The 15,562-nt window shown below is 42.1% G+C and overlaps 1 protein-coding gene across 1 annotated transcript in view; it reads right to left on the bottom strand.

Annotated features, from left to right (window-relative positions):
• ctnnbl1 (catenin, beta like 1) overlaps positions 1 to 15,562 on the bottom strand; it is a 117,443-nt gene that overhangs the window by 11,457 nt on the left and 90,424 nt on the right. The gene's annotated exons all lie outside the window — the stretch shown is intronic.

The raw sequence follows: 15,562 nt of genomic DNA, 5'->3' as shown, positions 1-15,562 counted from the left end.
CTGCTCCAAATGGCTTTGATTGCTGCTTGTTCTCATGCCCTGGCTCTCCAGTGTTTATAAACCTGTGTATTCTTATGCACAGACTAGTGTCCAGAATTTGCGATGTGTTCCTATTCATGACTTTTTTTTGGCTAGCTGTGTGGGCTGGTACTAGCGCTCTAGTGGTACCAACGTGAAAGAAGGTCGGTATGGCATGACAAACAAACAAGTAGCAAACAAACTACTCCAGAGTTTGAGTTAAAGTTGAGCCTAGCCTAGACCCTTTCAACTGGGCTATCTCAGCCTAGGGTTGTGCCGATGGGCGATGGAATACTTCTTTTTGGCTGATGCTGTCGGAATGACTGAGTGAGCGGTGGAGAAAGAAAGAGAAAAAGATAGGCAGACAGATAGAGGGAGAGCTTTATTTAATAATTTAGCTTGTTGACTTCTAAGTGATCATCTGACTTTAGACTGACACCCGCTGTCGGTTCCGTTGTCGGCTCGAGCCGATCAGCTGATTGACACAGAGATTTAACCAGCTGTTTGAAAAGTAAAGTGAAACTTAAGCTGCAGCAGTTTAATATAAATTAGTGCTGTTAAACGATTTAAATATTTAATCGCGATTAAAAAAAGTATGGTGGATAACAATAAGTTTTCATAATCGAGAAGCCCTACCTTCTTGGAATCATCATGGTTTAACTTTAGATCAATTAAAAACAATTACATTATTAAAAAGGTAATCATTATTAGGATTTTGACCACAGGTTGGTTATTGTGATTTAATCAGAGTCAGTGAGCTCCATTGTAACGCAGTGATTGACAGGCTGACTGAAATGCTCTTTATCTGGACAGAAACTCCCCTCTCCCAACCCCACACCCCTCTTAAAATACACAAACCTTTTGCCTTTACAGTTGCACAATGTCGCGACCCCAAAAAAGTCGGTCACGTACTGACCCCCCAAAGGCCCATTCTGAGCCAGGAAAAACCCTGAATACATCCCTCGGTTTAAATGAGGTGTTATTTTTCAGCTTTTCCACCAATCTATGTTCTCTTTTGAACAGGCACACACATCGATTGATTATAGCGGCTAAGCTGGGAAAGGGTTTGGTGCTGTTGGTGCTTCCACACTCACACTTACATACACACTGTCAGTATGCCAATAGCACAGTGCTGCCAATACACACACAGCCCACATTAATCAGCATTAGAGATTACCAAGCAGACCTGAGGGGGAGAGGAGAGTCTGTACTGGAAGCCACTGGAGTGCAGTGTCAAGTGTTTTGCTGTTGTTATGCTTTTACCTCTATGCATGCACATTAGGAAAAAGGTTAAGAGGGTGTTCATACTGGAAACCGAAACAGTGCATCCGCAAAAGTACTTTTGTAAACTAGCGAAACGCTGACGTCACGGCTCCACTCCGCAGGCTGCAGCTTCACATTAATATCATTTCACTGGACAATCATGAGTTGACTTTTATTTTTAAGTACACCTAACAGGAAGGTAGCTGCTGACACAGTTTCTTCACAGCCCTGCAGTCACTAGCAGCCTGTCTTTTGTTTTCACGAGTTCTATGCGGTGAAATAAGAGGACAGAAAGCTTGTCATTTGCAATAATTGTAGCCCTAAGCTTACACCAACCGCTTCATGAACGTTAATGGCATTAATGTTCGGTTATAGTAAGGTGTGTGTCGAATTGTACCGGAAGAGCTATCTACTAGGCTAAGTGTCACTGCCGACTACCGGCTTGGCATGCGTTCTACACAAGCCCCAACCACAGCGATTTTTACCAGCATCCAATAAGGAAGTGACACACATTGTAGTACTTTCCGGTGGCCACTGGGGGTGGAACCAAGACTTTTTCTAGCAGGCTAGTTTTTATTCTTTTTGGAGGTTAAAATGTATTGGCGCGATCTCGAGTGTGACTTTGCCTCGGAGATATACGTCAGCTTGATGGGCATATCTCCCTCCTCCCGACGTGACGTCGATTCCATTTTTCGGCAAGAGGAGTGAGGCGGAGTAAAAATCTCACAAGATGGCGACGCGCATAAACCAGGATTATTGGATGCGGTGTGAATAACTGAGGTCAGCCCGGATGCTACATCCATATTATATACTATCTATGGTTCTACAGCGATTTCAGCCTGTTTTCCGAAACCATGTGCACCAGCTAAGTTTTCAAAACAATTGTGTCTGAACATGGAAACTTTTTAAAATGTAAAGAGGAAAACCGTTGCGTTTTACCGCGTAAACAGGGCCTAAGACAATACATAACCTTAAATTGCTCCAGTGAAAAAATAAGGGCATATAAACTTAATCTAGATTCAAATCTATTTTCCCTTTCTTTTGGATACCTACTAAATTGAACTCTTGATACCGGTTTCCTATATAGCATTTGCAGGTGTGTAGTATGAGTAGTTTTGTAGTCATCAGCAAAATAGTAAATTTTAAATGGTTCTATCCTAAATCATTTTTCGTGAAAGGGGGTATGGAAAAAAACTAATTTAAATTTTTTTCCTCAATGACTTATTATAATCAAATAAAAGGTTAATGCTGGCCATCAGTATATCTTAGCCTGGCACCACCCGCCTACATACTTCTGCTCAATTTTCATTTCCCTTTAAGCTGGGGTGAAGAATTTGGGGAGAAAATAGCAGTTGGGATAGAGATTTTAATCCAAACACATCAACCGCTCCACTTGTTCTCTTTGGTCCCTCCCCTATGGTCCCTCCCTGACACGCTCTACACCAGGGGTGTCCAAACTTTTTTCACTGAGGGCCACATACAGAAAAATCTACGAAGGGCCGGGCCACTTTGCAAAAATAACACATTTATCAGGACATGTAGCTGCTCTGATGTTTAGTTTCATAGTGTCTTCGTAAATTGTAATCCTTCTTCACGGCAACACTTTACTTGCGCATTAAAAAGATACATCCCCCCTCTTGTTAAATGCCATTGATACACCCAGTGTTTTCTGCTTTTACGTCTAATGTCCAGCTTGGTGAAAATAGTAGCCAGCTGAGATCCCGCCCCTCCAAGGGGGGTCCGGGGGAATGCCCCCCCGGGAGATTTTTTTAAGTTTTTAAAGTGAAATGCATGAATCTGGTGCACTTTGAGAGGGAAATTAAAGCTGCAGTTGATAATTTGAGCCGTTGGGATCCCAACGGCTGTTTTCCCAACGCTCTACCTGCTGTAGCTCCTCCCTCTGAACGACAGCTACGCGCGTTCATGTGAATTCAGTTACATTGACAGGAGACAAACACCATGTCCGATTCCGAGGTGATTAAACATTAGTAATGATAACTACATACGTACATATTGAGCATACATTTTAATCACAGACATACCATGTATGTTAGCTTAAAATCATTGTAAGTGTGCTGGTAGGCCTAACAAAAGTAGCTGTAACAGCCAGGCAAGATAGCAAACTAATTGTAACAGAGCGGAGAGGTGTGTGTGTATCTCCTACTATATGCTCCTGCTCTGACCGCAGCTGGGAGGGGCTGCTCGGGCAGTGTTGCCAACTTAGCGATTTTGTCGCTATATTTAGCTACTTTTCAGCCCCCCTGGCGACTTTTTTTTCAAAACAGCGACAAGCGACAAATCTAGCTTTTTTTCTGGTGTAATTGGTGACTTTTTCGCCGAAGCAAATATCACTTTTAACGCTTCTCAACGAGCAAGCGGGAGCCTCCTGGCCCGTCCCCCGTCACAGAGCACTGACAGACGGCCCGGTCCTCGCGCAGCTGCCCCTCCCAGCTGCGGTCAGAGCAGGAGATACACCTCTCAGCTCGGGGCTGCTGCACGAGGAGCGGGCTGCGTGTCAGTGCTCCCGCTGCTCGTTGAGAAGAGATGATACTTGCTTTGGCGAAAAAAGTCACCAATAACACCAGAAAAAAAAGCTAGATTTGTCGCTTGTCGCTGTTTTGAAGAAAAAAAAGTCACCAGGGGGGCTGAAAAGTCACTAAATATAGCGACAAAATCGCTTTGAGTTGGCAATACTGATCACAGGACGAGGGCTATATGGGGCCAGCGGCAGGCAGAGGAAGGGGACGAGGTCGCGGTCGGAGAGGTCTTGATGTGATAGGGCAAGAAGACATGGCCGGTGTACTTTTTTTCAAGCTCTCTCCGTCTCCCTTTCAGCAGTTAACTTTTCAACATTCGTCTTTCCTCGTTTTTTTGCTGTCTTAGCGGTGTTAGTTGTTAGTATCCTGGGAATGGTAAATTGAGGGTTCGTTTGTGAAGACATTGCTACTCGCTGTCCACCGTAGTAGCCTTGTACCAAACAGTAGGCTAGTGTCAGACTGCTAGGGTCGTGAACGCTCACGCAACTGACGCATCAACGTCGTTGCCAAGGTCCCACAGCCAATAAGAACGGAAAATCTGACCTCGCTCTGATTGGTCAAAATTAACATTAGCGGTGGCAATTTTGGGGGGCAGCACACAGAGGCAGGGGGGAGCAAAGTGATAAAAAAAATATTTTCAGACCACTTCACCTACATATAGCTGAATGGCTATTATGACAGTTTTGCCAAATATTACAGTAAAAAAACTCTTAACTGCAGCTTTAAGAGGCTAAAGCTGAAGAATTTTGTATGAAAAAAATGTAAACACTGTCAGATGAATTAGAAGCTATTGGAGAAGGACACATGGATTTTCCATAATAATATTAATTTAAATTTAAATATTATGCAGGGTCCTCTGGGATGGCCTTGGTGCTCTTTTTCTTTTATGGGACATATTTCTCTGTAATATAATGAGTGCATTTAGATTATTTAAAAATTAAAAGGGCCATATTACATTATGTTTTTTAAATGTGCCAAGGGCCAATCAATAAGTTGACACCCCTGCACTAGTGGGTTAACTAAGAAATGCAAAAAAAAAAAATGTTTTTTTTTTTTTTAAAGGGCCATATTGCATTATATTTTTAAAATCGGCCGCGGACCAATAAAAAGCGGGCCGTAGTTTGGACACCCCTGCTCTTCACCAACAACGTCGGTGCCAAAGTGAATGGACAGTCCCAACAGCCAATAAGGACAGAGATCCCTTTTTTTTTTTAAAGAATCGGAGCCTCGCTCTGATTGGTCAAAGTGTACCGCTCATGTTAGAAATAAATCGCATACCCCAGCTTTAAGTAGTCAGTCTGGGTGTGCGGTATATACAGTGGCTTGAAAAAGTATTCATACCCCTTGAACTTTGCCACATTTTGCCACATTACAAGCACACACGTACATTTATTTTATTGGGATTTCAGTTGATGGACCAACACAAAGTGGAGCATCTTCCCATCAACTCTAACCAGCTTCCCTGTCCCTGCTGAAGAAAAGCACCTCCACAGCATGCTGCTGCCACCACCATGTTTCATGGTAGGGAAGGTGTGTTCAGGGTGATGTGCAGTGTTTATTTTCCACCACACATTGCATTTTGCATTCAGGCTAAAAACTTCAAGTTTGGTCTCATCTGAATATGCTGTGTCCCCCGAATGGCTTGTGGCAAGGGTTGGAGGAAGGTGCTCTGGTCAGATGAGAACAAAATTGAAGTTTTTGGCCTGAATTCAAAATGCAATGTGTGGTGGAAAACTGACACTGCACATCACCCTGAACACACCATCCCTACCGTGAAACATGGTGGTGGCAGCATCATGCTGTGGGGGTGATTTTCTTCAGCAGGTACAGGGAAGCTGGTCAGAGTTGATAGGGAGATGGATAGAGCCAAATACAGGGCACACAACCTGTTGGAGTCTGCAACAGACTTGAGACTGGGGCGGAGTTTCACCTTCAAGGAGGACAACTACCCTAAACATACAGCCATATTTGCAATGGAATGGTTTAGATCAGGGCTATTCAATTAGTTTTGAATGGGGGCCGGTTGGTGGAAATGATCCAAAATGAGGGGCCAGAAAAAAATTCCTAAAATTGATGAGCATCACATCAATAGCTACATATACTGTACTATACTGTAAAACACTACAACGACATAGAAGTGCATATATTGTCTTTATTTTATCAAATAGAGTTCACCATCTTATCAAAAAAAATCCCTATTTGATTAACATAGGCTGCCTGTTGTTTAAGTGTTTAACAATCTTATCAGTTCAGGAAAACACAATAGGTTAACTCTTCAACAGCTTATCAAAATACATAGAAATAAATGTACTCTAAGTGCAACAGTTTATCAAAATACATAGAAAAAAATGTACTCTAAGTGCAACAGCTTATCAAAATACAGGTAGGCCTAGGTTTACTAAGAGTGCAACAGCTTATCAAAAAACATAGAAATAAATGTAGGCTACTCTAAGTGCAACACCTTACAGTGTTTCCCTGCAAAAATTAGTTTGTCAAGGGGTCACTGTCCAGGGTCATGGGAGGCGCAGCGCGCCGCTGGGAAAATTTTGGCTGTATTTTGCTCAAAGATGCCAATGCACAGTACAGAAATAAACAACTGCTTATTTGAATACAAAAAAACTACAGACACTGACTTTACAGTTGTGCAATTTTGTTTGCTATGTGAAGGTACAAATTTTGACACATGCAGACAGTACAAAGCAAAGTTCTACTGGTGCAATATTATGCAGACACACTAAATACAAATAATGGACCATACACTTACACTGTGGTACAATCGCGCACGCAAAGCTGCAGATCGCGGCCTTTCGCACAGTTATGACCATGCAAAAGCACACATCGTGCGTGCTAGTACATTAATTGTGCACCACTAAAAAAAATATATATATATTTTTTTTTTGGGTCGGTCGGTAGTCAAGGTGGGGGCCAGTAAATATTCCTTCGCGGGCCGCCTATTGAATAGCCCTGGTTTAGATCAAAGCATAGTCATGTGTTAGAATAGCCCAGTCAAAGTCCAGACCTAAATACAATTAAGAATATCTGGAAAGACTTGAAAATTGCTGTTCACAGACGCTTTCCATCCAATCTGACACTGAATCTGAAGCTCAAGCTATTTTGCAAAGAAGAATAGGCAAAAATGTCAGTCTGTAGATCTACAAAGCTGGTAGAGACATACCCGAATAGACTTGGAAATTGCAGCGATAGGTGGTTCTACAAAGTATTGACTCAGGGGGGCTGAATACTTTTGCACGCCACACTTTTCAGTTTTTTATTTATAAAAAAAATCGTAAATCATATTTAATTTTCATTCTACTTCACAATTATGCGCCACTTTGTATTGGTCTATCACATAAAATCCCTATCAAATAAATGTACGTGTGTGGTTTTAACGTGACAAAATGTGGAAAAGTTCAAGGGGGATGAATTATTTTTCAAACCACTGTAAGTGGGTTTTCTCCAGCCAGATCTGGTAGGACCAGGCTAAGTAATGTTTTGTGAACAGTTACATACTTTACTCTCTTCAAGATTCAAGATAGATAACATAACCTTTCAGAATAGAATTGAACCTGTAATTTTAGTTAAAGAAAGAAAAAAAAATAGTAAATACTAACATTAGAATCCATGTATTGTAAGTCTACCTGTTGAATCACAAGTCAGTCACCTATACCAAGTCAATCTATCTGCACCACCTGTCACTCAATAAGTTGGCCACTCTCCTCAAGGCTATATAGGTTCAGTGTTGGGAACGTTACTTTAAAAAAGTAATTAGTTATAGTTACTCACTACTTGTTCCAAAAAGTAACTGAGTTAGTAACTGAATTATTTTATAATAGAAGTAACTAGTTACCAGGGAAAGTAACTATTTGCGTTAGCCTACTGTAAAAAAAAAAGTTGCTGTATGTCAACAAATTTGGATTTTTCTGAGCAGTTTTCACAAGTCAGTTGAAATGAGTAGAACAGACAGGTAGGCCTACTTGTAGGCTACATAACCTTCAATATTTATTGCACATCAACAGACAGCAAGAGGTTTATCCTGCACTTCAAGTAGGCCTAGCCTATTTTGTTCTCAACAAAAGTAGTAGAGGAAACTGCTGAATGTACCGTGCTGATCTGCTATCACTGGATTCACTTCAGGGGTGTCGGCTAAAACACCACTTAAGGCCAAAAACGTCAGACTATGAAGCATGAGACGATGAAAGGAGGAGTAAGGATTTATCCTATGTTTATTTCCTTCTTTAACATGCACAGCAGCATACAGATCCCAGGAAAATAACAGTAGCAATATTCGGCTCATGATGACACGCTAAACAGCTGTTGCAACCGGCGAATCGCGGCTGTTTAATAACGTGCATAAATTATAATTTATAGAGATCGGGAAACTCCACGCACTTACTCACAAGGGCGATGCAAACAAACTCAGGGAGAGCACGTTTCAACCGTGGATTGATAGGTGGTTACTGCGGCAACCCGCACGCTCACACAACAGAGAGAGAAAGAAAAAGAAAGAAACTTCACTAAACAGGCGCTCCGGCTGACTGACGTGATGGCGCTAACTGACAGTTATAATGTCATCCACACTGAATAAAACACATCTTAAAACAGTATAAGAAATAACAATCGCTTCGCTTATCTTGTTGTTAACCCACCGGTCTCCTTACTAGCAGTTTGTGTAGTATGGAGCCAGGGGTGCTTTCGGATTACACAGTTTATTCAATCAATTCATAGTAACGCACCGCATTTAACGTTCAGTAACGATAACGGCGTTGTAACGACGGAAAAAGTAATTAGTTAGATTACGCCATTACTGAAAAAAGAACGGCGTTACCTAACGCCGTTATTTTAAACGGCGTTATTCCCAACACTGTATAGGTTAGGGACTTTTTTCCCTTAAACCATTGATGACGGCTGCTGCGCGACGCCACATTGTATCTCCTGCCGGCTGCTGCGTAGTGCAGCATTGTTGTTTTATCAAATTTTCATGGCATGCAAAGCATAGAATGCACCGTCATTGGTTCAAATACACATGAGGTGGGTTTTGTTGATTTTTTAAGACAATGTGACCACCCAAAAGTTGTGTGGTTTGCCGAAAATCACGTCAATAATTTTTTTTAAATAAAGAAATAAAAAAAATAGATAAAAATAAATATGCCGGCTGTGTCAGCGATAGTGTATTACAAAACAGTTAGTGGCGTTCGGAGCGCAAAATATAGGTCTACTATAGACTACTGACAAAAATCACACAACACATTGCATCTATTTATTAACAATATTTATGAATTTAGGCTATATTTTGCTGCTCCAACTCAAATTCAGCCCAGCCAGGCGATAGTTAAGTTTCAGTTTCGTTTTCATCTCCGTGGTATACAGCTGTTTGGACCAGCTGATCGGCTCCCGACAGCCGGAGTCAGTCTGCGTTCCAGTTGTACTGGGAAGTCGGATTTATGGTGCCAGTGATAATTGAACTAAATAATAAAATAAAGCTATCTCCTCCTTCCTACAGTAGCTGCCAACGGAGACAGCCTTGTCAACAGAGGAAAAAAGAAAAAGAAGTTGCCTACCAGACAAAAAGAAAAAAAAGTACAAGAAAAAAAGAAAGGAAGATAAAAGTTAAGAAGATGGAGCAACACGTTGCTGTTTTGTTATTTTTTATTTTATTGTATGCCATCTCTGAAAAAAACGCAATGAATCATGGGATATGTTGGGCTGCGAAGGATACATCTGATGCAGCCTTCAAAACCGTGAAACGAAGGCTGCATTTCTCGGCCGCATATGAGGAGCCTTGCAAGGAGCCTTGCAAATGGAACAACCTTTGCGCGCCGCTATGACACAATCGGTCTTCAAATGCAGCCTTCATAGACCGCAACCCCTGAATCGAGATACAGCCAACGTGTGTTTGCATTATATTCTTGTCATCCTCATTACTGCTCAAGACCACCATTGCAAAGACACCTAAAGGCAGTCCTTCTGAGAAGGACTTGGACAAGTCCATTACTGTATATCCAAATGTTTCAATTATAGCAGTCAGCTATAATCAGCTGCAGAGGGGTGGGACTTTATCACAACCATATGAAACAACGTGATAACAGCTTGGTCTATGATGCATGCACTGGGAAGATTAGTAGAAACACAATATTCTCCACTGCAATGTGTGTTAGCAATTACAAAATTAATTATGAGATAAGGTACAAGAGGCATCAAGTAACATAGGGAGAAAAAAAACAGGTGAAAAAACGTAATGAGAATTTTCTTCTAGTGATGTGATGGAGACCCATCATCTAAACCACTGATCCCTAACCTAGCTAAACTGGCCCTAGGGAGCACTATGCAAAATGCACATGTGGAATGATTGCGGACTAGCTCAAGTCTAGTCAATTTTTAATTTATATAGCCCAGTATCACAAATGTGAACTTCCCTCGTGGGCTTGACAATCTGTAGAGCATACGACAGCTCCACCTCCATTCAGATAAGAAATGCAAACATGGCCAAACCCAATTAAGTGCAATTATTATTATCCACCAAACTTTTTCTTATTATTTCCACCTCTTTTTCTAGCCGCTACTCCTCCCACACTGTTACACTTATAAATGCAAATATTTCACAGAACGTGAAGGTCCAGCTACAGGTGCTCTACAAGCCACTAGGACCATATAAGTCTGCCTGGGAAAATGTTGTGCTAATTTGCATAAACAGTTTTTTTTTTTTTACTTTTTCAAATTTCATTTCAACACCAATTTTATCACAAAGCATGGAGGGAATAAGATACAAATGTCCGTAAGAGATTAGTAGGATAGCTTGAAAAACATGGCCGCCATGGACCAAAACATTTATGCAGGGGGAGGGCTTAGCAGCTAATTGGCCATAACTCATTAACCATAGGTCCTATCATCATAAAACTTGTTGGATAATATGTGCATGCAAATGTGTGGTAGCATGTCTCCCACAGTTTTTTGAGCAAAAGCCATAGGGCCTTACCCCGAGTCCGATTGAGTTGAAATGTTGCCGAAAAAGTTTGAGCTAATTGGCATAAACTGAAAATTAGTCACTAGCTCAACACATAGGGGGCGCCAGAAACGCCAATCTTTTGTGTCTTTTTAATTTTCTAGCCGCTACTCCTCCTGCATGTTACACTTAGATATGCAAACATTTTACAGAACATGCGTCACCACTGCAGTAGGTGTACTATTATTTTTCTGAGAGAGAAAGATAGAAAGATAGGCAGACAGATAGAGGGAGAGCTTTATTTAATAATTTAGCTTTGAAAAACTTCTAGAAGACGGTAGAAAGTCAGTCTTTGGTCGAGAGGAAAGGTAAAACTAATTTTGTTGTCTGAAAACAATTCAGACTCACAACAGACTAAAATGATGTGCAAGATAAGTCACACGTGGACACACAGACTTTTAGGACAGCCAAAAGCTGTCCTAAAAGTCAACTCATAACTGAAATCACTCGACACAACCCTAGATCTCCCTCATCCTCTACACTGATCGACATTATTCTTACAAATAATCCTTCTAGCTACCGTTCTGGGGTTTTCAGCGATAGCTTGGCCGACCATTGTGCCATTGCTTGCGTTCGCTCTGGTTTTTCAGTCAAACGCCCCCCAGTAATTGTATCCAAGCGCTGTGTGAAGAAGCTTGACATGCAGGCCTTTCTCAATGACACTGCTGCCGCAGACTGGGAGAGACTCAACTTATTCACCTCTATTGAGGACGCTTGGTCTTACTTTAAGAACACTTTCAGCCTTATTATTAATAAACACGCCCCACTGAAAAGATACCGGATTAAGAATCGCCTTAGCCCTTGGTTTTCTCATGACTTGGCAGAATTTGTTCGTCGAAAAAATTATCTTTGGCGAAAAGCTCGAACCTCTAAGTCTCCAGCTGATTGGCTTGCCTTCAGGCAATGCAGGAACAAATCCACCCAGGCCATCAGGTCAGCCAAAATCTCTTACTTTAAGGAGAAGCTGACAACGTGTAGTACTGATGCGAGGAAGTTTTGGACCACAGTTAAGTCCATGGAAAACAAACTCTCTTCTCCTAGCTTACCTGCATCCATGGTTTTTGATAAGGTTGTCATTACCGACAAGTGTCGCATGGTTTCTCTCTTTAATCAATAATTTGTAAACTCCACTCTAGCTTTCACTTCTGCTGACCCACCACTCACTTTGCCCTCCCCCTCCATCACCGCTAGCTTTTCCTTTAAACCATTCTCATTTTCTGAGGTTCGGGATGAACTTTCCCGATTGGACCCAAATAAGTCTGCTGGCTTTGATGGGTTGGACCCAAAGTTTCTCAAAGCAGCCGCTCATCTTATTGCTGACCCAATCACAAGGTTATTCAACCTGTCCATTCATCTCTCCACATTCCCTTCTGATTGGAAATCAGCTTTGATATTTCCCCTCTTTAAGGGTGGCTCTAGCGCCGACCCCAATTGCTTCCGGCCTATTTCCATCCTGCCATGCTTGGCTAAAGTACTAGAGAAGCTGGTCCTCAAACAACTGGATTTTTTTCTTACCACAAATCACATTTTGTCTGATCTTCAATCTGGGTTTCGTTCTGGCCATGGATGCATCACAGCCACACTTAAGGTCCTTGACGACATCATTACTGACTTGGACAACAAGCAGGTCTGTATTGCCAGCTTTATAGACCTAGCCAAGGCATTTGATTCAGTTGATCACATGACCCTTTTGAGTAGGCTCTCTAGCATTGGTTTATCCCCCACCTGTTGCAACTGGTTTGCCAGCTACCTGACTAACCGAATCCAACAGGTCAAGACAGAGAACATTCTGTCGGAGCCACTAGTTATTACTAAAGGGGTGCCTCAGGGATCAATCTTGGGGCCTATGCTCTTTTCCATCTATATTAACGATGTGGCCAAGGCTGCAGGCAGCTCCAGGATCCACCTTTATGCTGATGACACTATCCTGTACGCATCTGGCCCTTCTCTCTGCTCCGCAGCCTCCACTCTTCAGGACAGTCTCACTTCTATTGAGCACTCTTTCCACAAACTCCATCTACGGCTCAACTCTAAAAAGACCAAATGCATACTTTTCGATCGGAAAAACAACACTTCCAGCCCACCCAAGATCCTTTGCGCTGACAACTCCGAACTGGAGTTTGTCAAGTCCTACAAATACCTAGGGCTTTGGCTGGACTCTTCCCTTTCATTCTCCGTCCATATCAACAATATTCAGACTAAAGTGAAAGCCAGATTGGCCTTTCTCTTCCGGAACAAAGCATCCTTCACACGCTCTGCTAAACTTACACTTGTAAAAATGACCATCCTGCCCATCCTTGACTATGGTGATACAATCTATAAAATGGCTTCAAAAACAGCGCTACACAAATTGGACGTTCTTCACCATTCAGCTATCCGCTTTGCCACCAATGCTCCCTTTCATACACACCACTGTGAACTTTTCAAACTGGTGGACTGGCCCTCCCTCCAAACCCGCCGACTCCGTCATTGGCTCCAGTTTATTTATAAGACACTCCTGGGCAAGACCCCGTCTTACCTTTCCTCCCTTTCATTCAAGACACCCTCAAACTTACAGCGTTTACTTCACAGTCTGCCTTCAAGCAGAAACTTAACATTGTTTTAGTAGACCCACCCTGCTCCTGTTGATTCCACTGTTTCTCACTTGCATACACCCTTCACACACAATATATCATTGACATCTTCATTTTTAATTATTTTTTTCACCCAGACACATGCATCCGCTCACATACACATGCTCGCACGCACACGCGCATACATTCGTTTAATTTTTGTGTTGTTTCTTATTTATTACACCCTGTCCAGACCTCTACGCCCGTCCCGACTAGTTTTTAGTGCTTTTGTGTTTTCTATTTTGTTACTGTACATAGGCTGTGCATTTGTATATCCGTTTTATATTTGTCTAAGTGAGTCATGCTTGTGTATTTGTACCTTTACTCCTAGTGGGGCCTCTTGGACCAGATCAATATTGTAAATAAGAAACTGTTCTTAATGTTTTATCTGGAAAAATAAAGGTTTAAAAAAAATAAATAAAAAAAAGCTACTTTCTTTACTGAGGAGTATGCAGCACTGCGTGGACGTACAACTCGGTGTCCGATGAGGTGGTGGCGGTGATGATCTGTCTTTGTAAACTTTCTTTTCCACTGGGATGCTTCGATGCAGAATTAAAGTGATTTTCTTGGTCAGCATTTTGCAAAAACCCACTGTGCCTGTGTGTGTGGGCAGAATTTAATGCTTTTTATGAGGCTTAAGCAAACAACAGAAAGAGAGAGATTGCATGAGGTAAAGTTTGAGGAAAAAAATTGGAACTGAGGGTCTTGTAAGAGTGAAAGACAACATGCTGATTACAAGTTATGATACTGTCCCTGGGAAAGAACAACCCAGAGCTTTGGCCGCACAACAACTACAGTTTGTTCACAAGGAACAGCAGTAATACCAGGAGGAAGGAGGTTCTACTTGCTTTAAGCATGATTAACAGTAATTTAAGATCATTCATATCTTGCCCTAATGTTACCAAACCCCTACCTTGTGCTACGCCTCACAATAATTAACAGCCTCTACACTGTTTGTAAATGGATGGTGTGAGACCTTTATATAGAATAAATACACTCACCGGCCACTTTATTAGGTATACCAGTGCAATTTCTTGTGAACACATACAGTGCATACGGAAAGTATTAACAGTGCTTCACTTTTTCGAAATCTTGTTATATCTTGTTACAGCAGGCGAATAACGCTGAATTATATTAATTTAAGAAAATTAAAAACGAAAATATAATATGTAAATCCTTTGCTCAATACTTTGTTATGGCACCTTTGGCAGCAATTACAGCCTCAATTATTTGGGAATATGAAGCCACAAGCTTGGCACACCCATCTTTGGCCAGTTTTGCCCATTCCTCTTTACAGGACCTCTCGAGCGCCATCAGGTTGGATGGGAAGCGTCGGTGCACAGCCATTTTCAGATCCCTCCAGAGACATTCACACAGTTGTCCTGAAGCCACTCCTTCGATATCTTGGCTCTGTGCTGAGGGTCGTTGTCCTGTTGAAAGATGAACTGTTGCCCCAGTCTGAGGTCAAGAGCGCTATGGAGCAGATTTTCTTCCAGGATGTCTCTGTACATTGCTGCATTCATGAAAAACATCCCCACAGCATGACGCTGCCACCACCATGCTTCACTGTAGGGATGGTATACGCCAGGTGATGAGCAGTGCCTAGTTCCTCCAAACATAACGCTTGGCATTCACGCCAAAGAGTTTCGATCTTTGTTTCATCAGACCAGAACATTTTGTTTCTCATGGTCTGAGAGTCTTTCATGTGCCTTTTGGCAAACTCCAGGCAGGCTGTGGCTTCCGTCAGGCCACTCTACCATACAAACCTGATTGGTGGAGTGCTGCAGTGATGGTTGTCCTTCTGGCAGGTTCTCCTCTCTCCACAGAGGAACACTGGAGCTATGTCAGAGTGACCATTGGGTTATTGGCCACCTCCCTAACTAAAGCCCTTCCCCCCAATCACTCAGTTTAGAGAGATGGACAGCTCTAGGAAGAGTCCTGGTGGTTCCAAACTTCTTCCTTTTACGGATGATGGAGGCTGATGTGCTCATTGGGACCTTTAAAGCAGCAGAAATGTTTCTGTACCCTTCCCCAGATCTGTGCCCCGAGGCAATCCTGTCTCAGAGGTCTACAGACAATTCCTTCAACTTCATGCTTGTTTTATGTAACTTTAAAACATTTCAAACTTGAAA

The sequence above is a fragment of the Ammodytes marinus genome (assembly GCF_949987685.1).
Source record: "Ammodytes marinus genome assembly, chromosome: 7".
In the NCBI taxonomy this organism is placed as follows: Eukaryota; Metazoa; Chordata; class Actinopteri; order Uranoscopiformes; family Ammodytidae; genus Ammodytes; species Ammodytes marinus.
The sequence above is the reverse complement of the archived record's forward strand: the minus strand, read 5'-3'. Positions and strand labels throughout refer to the sequence as shown.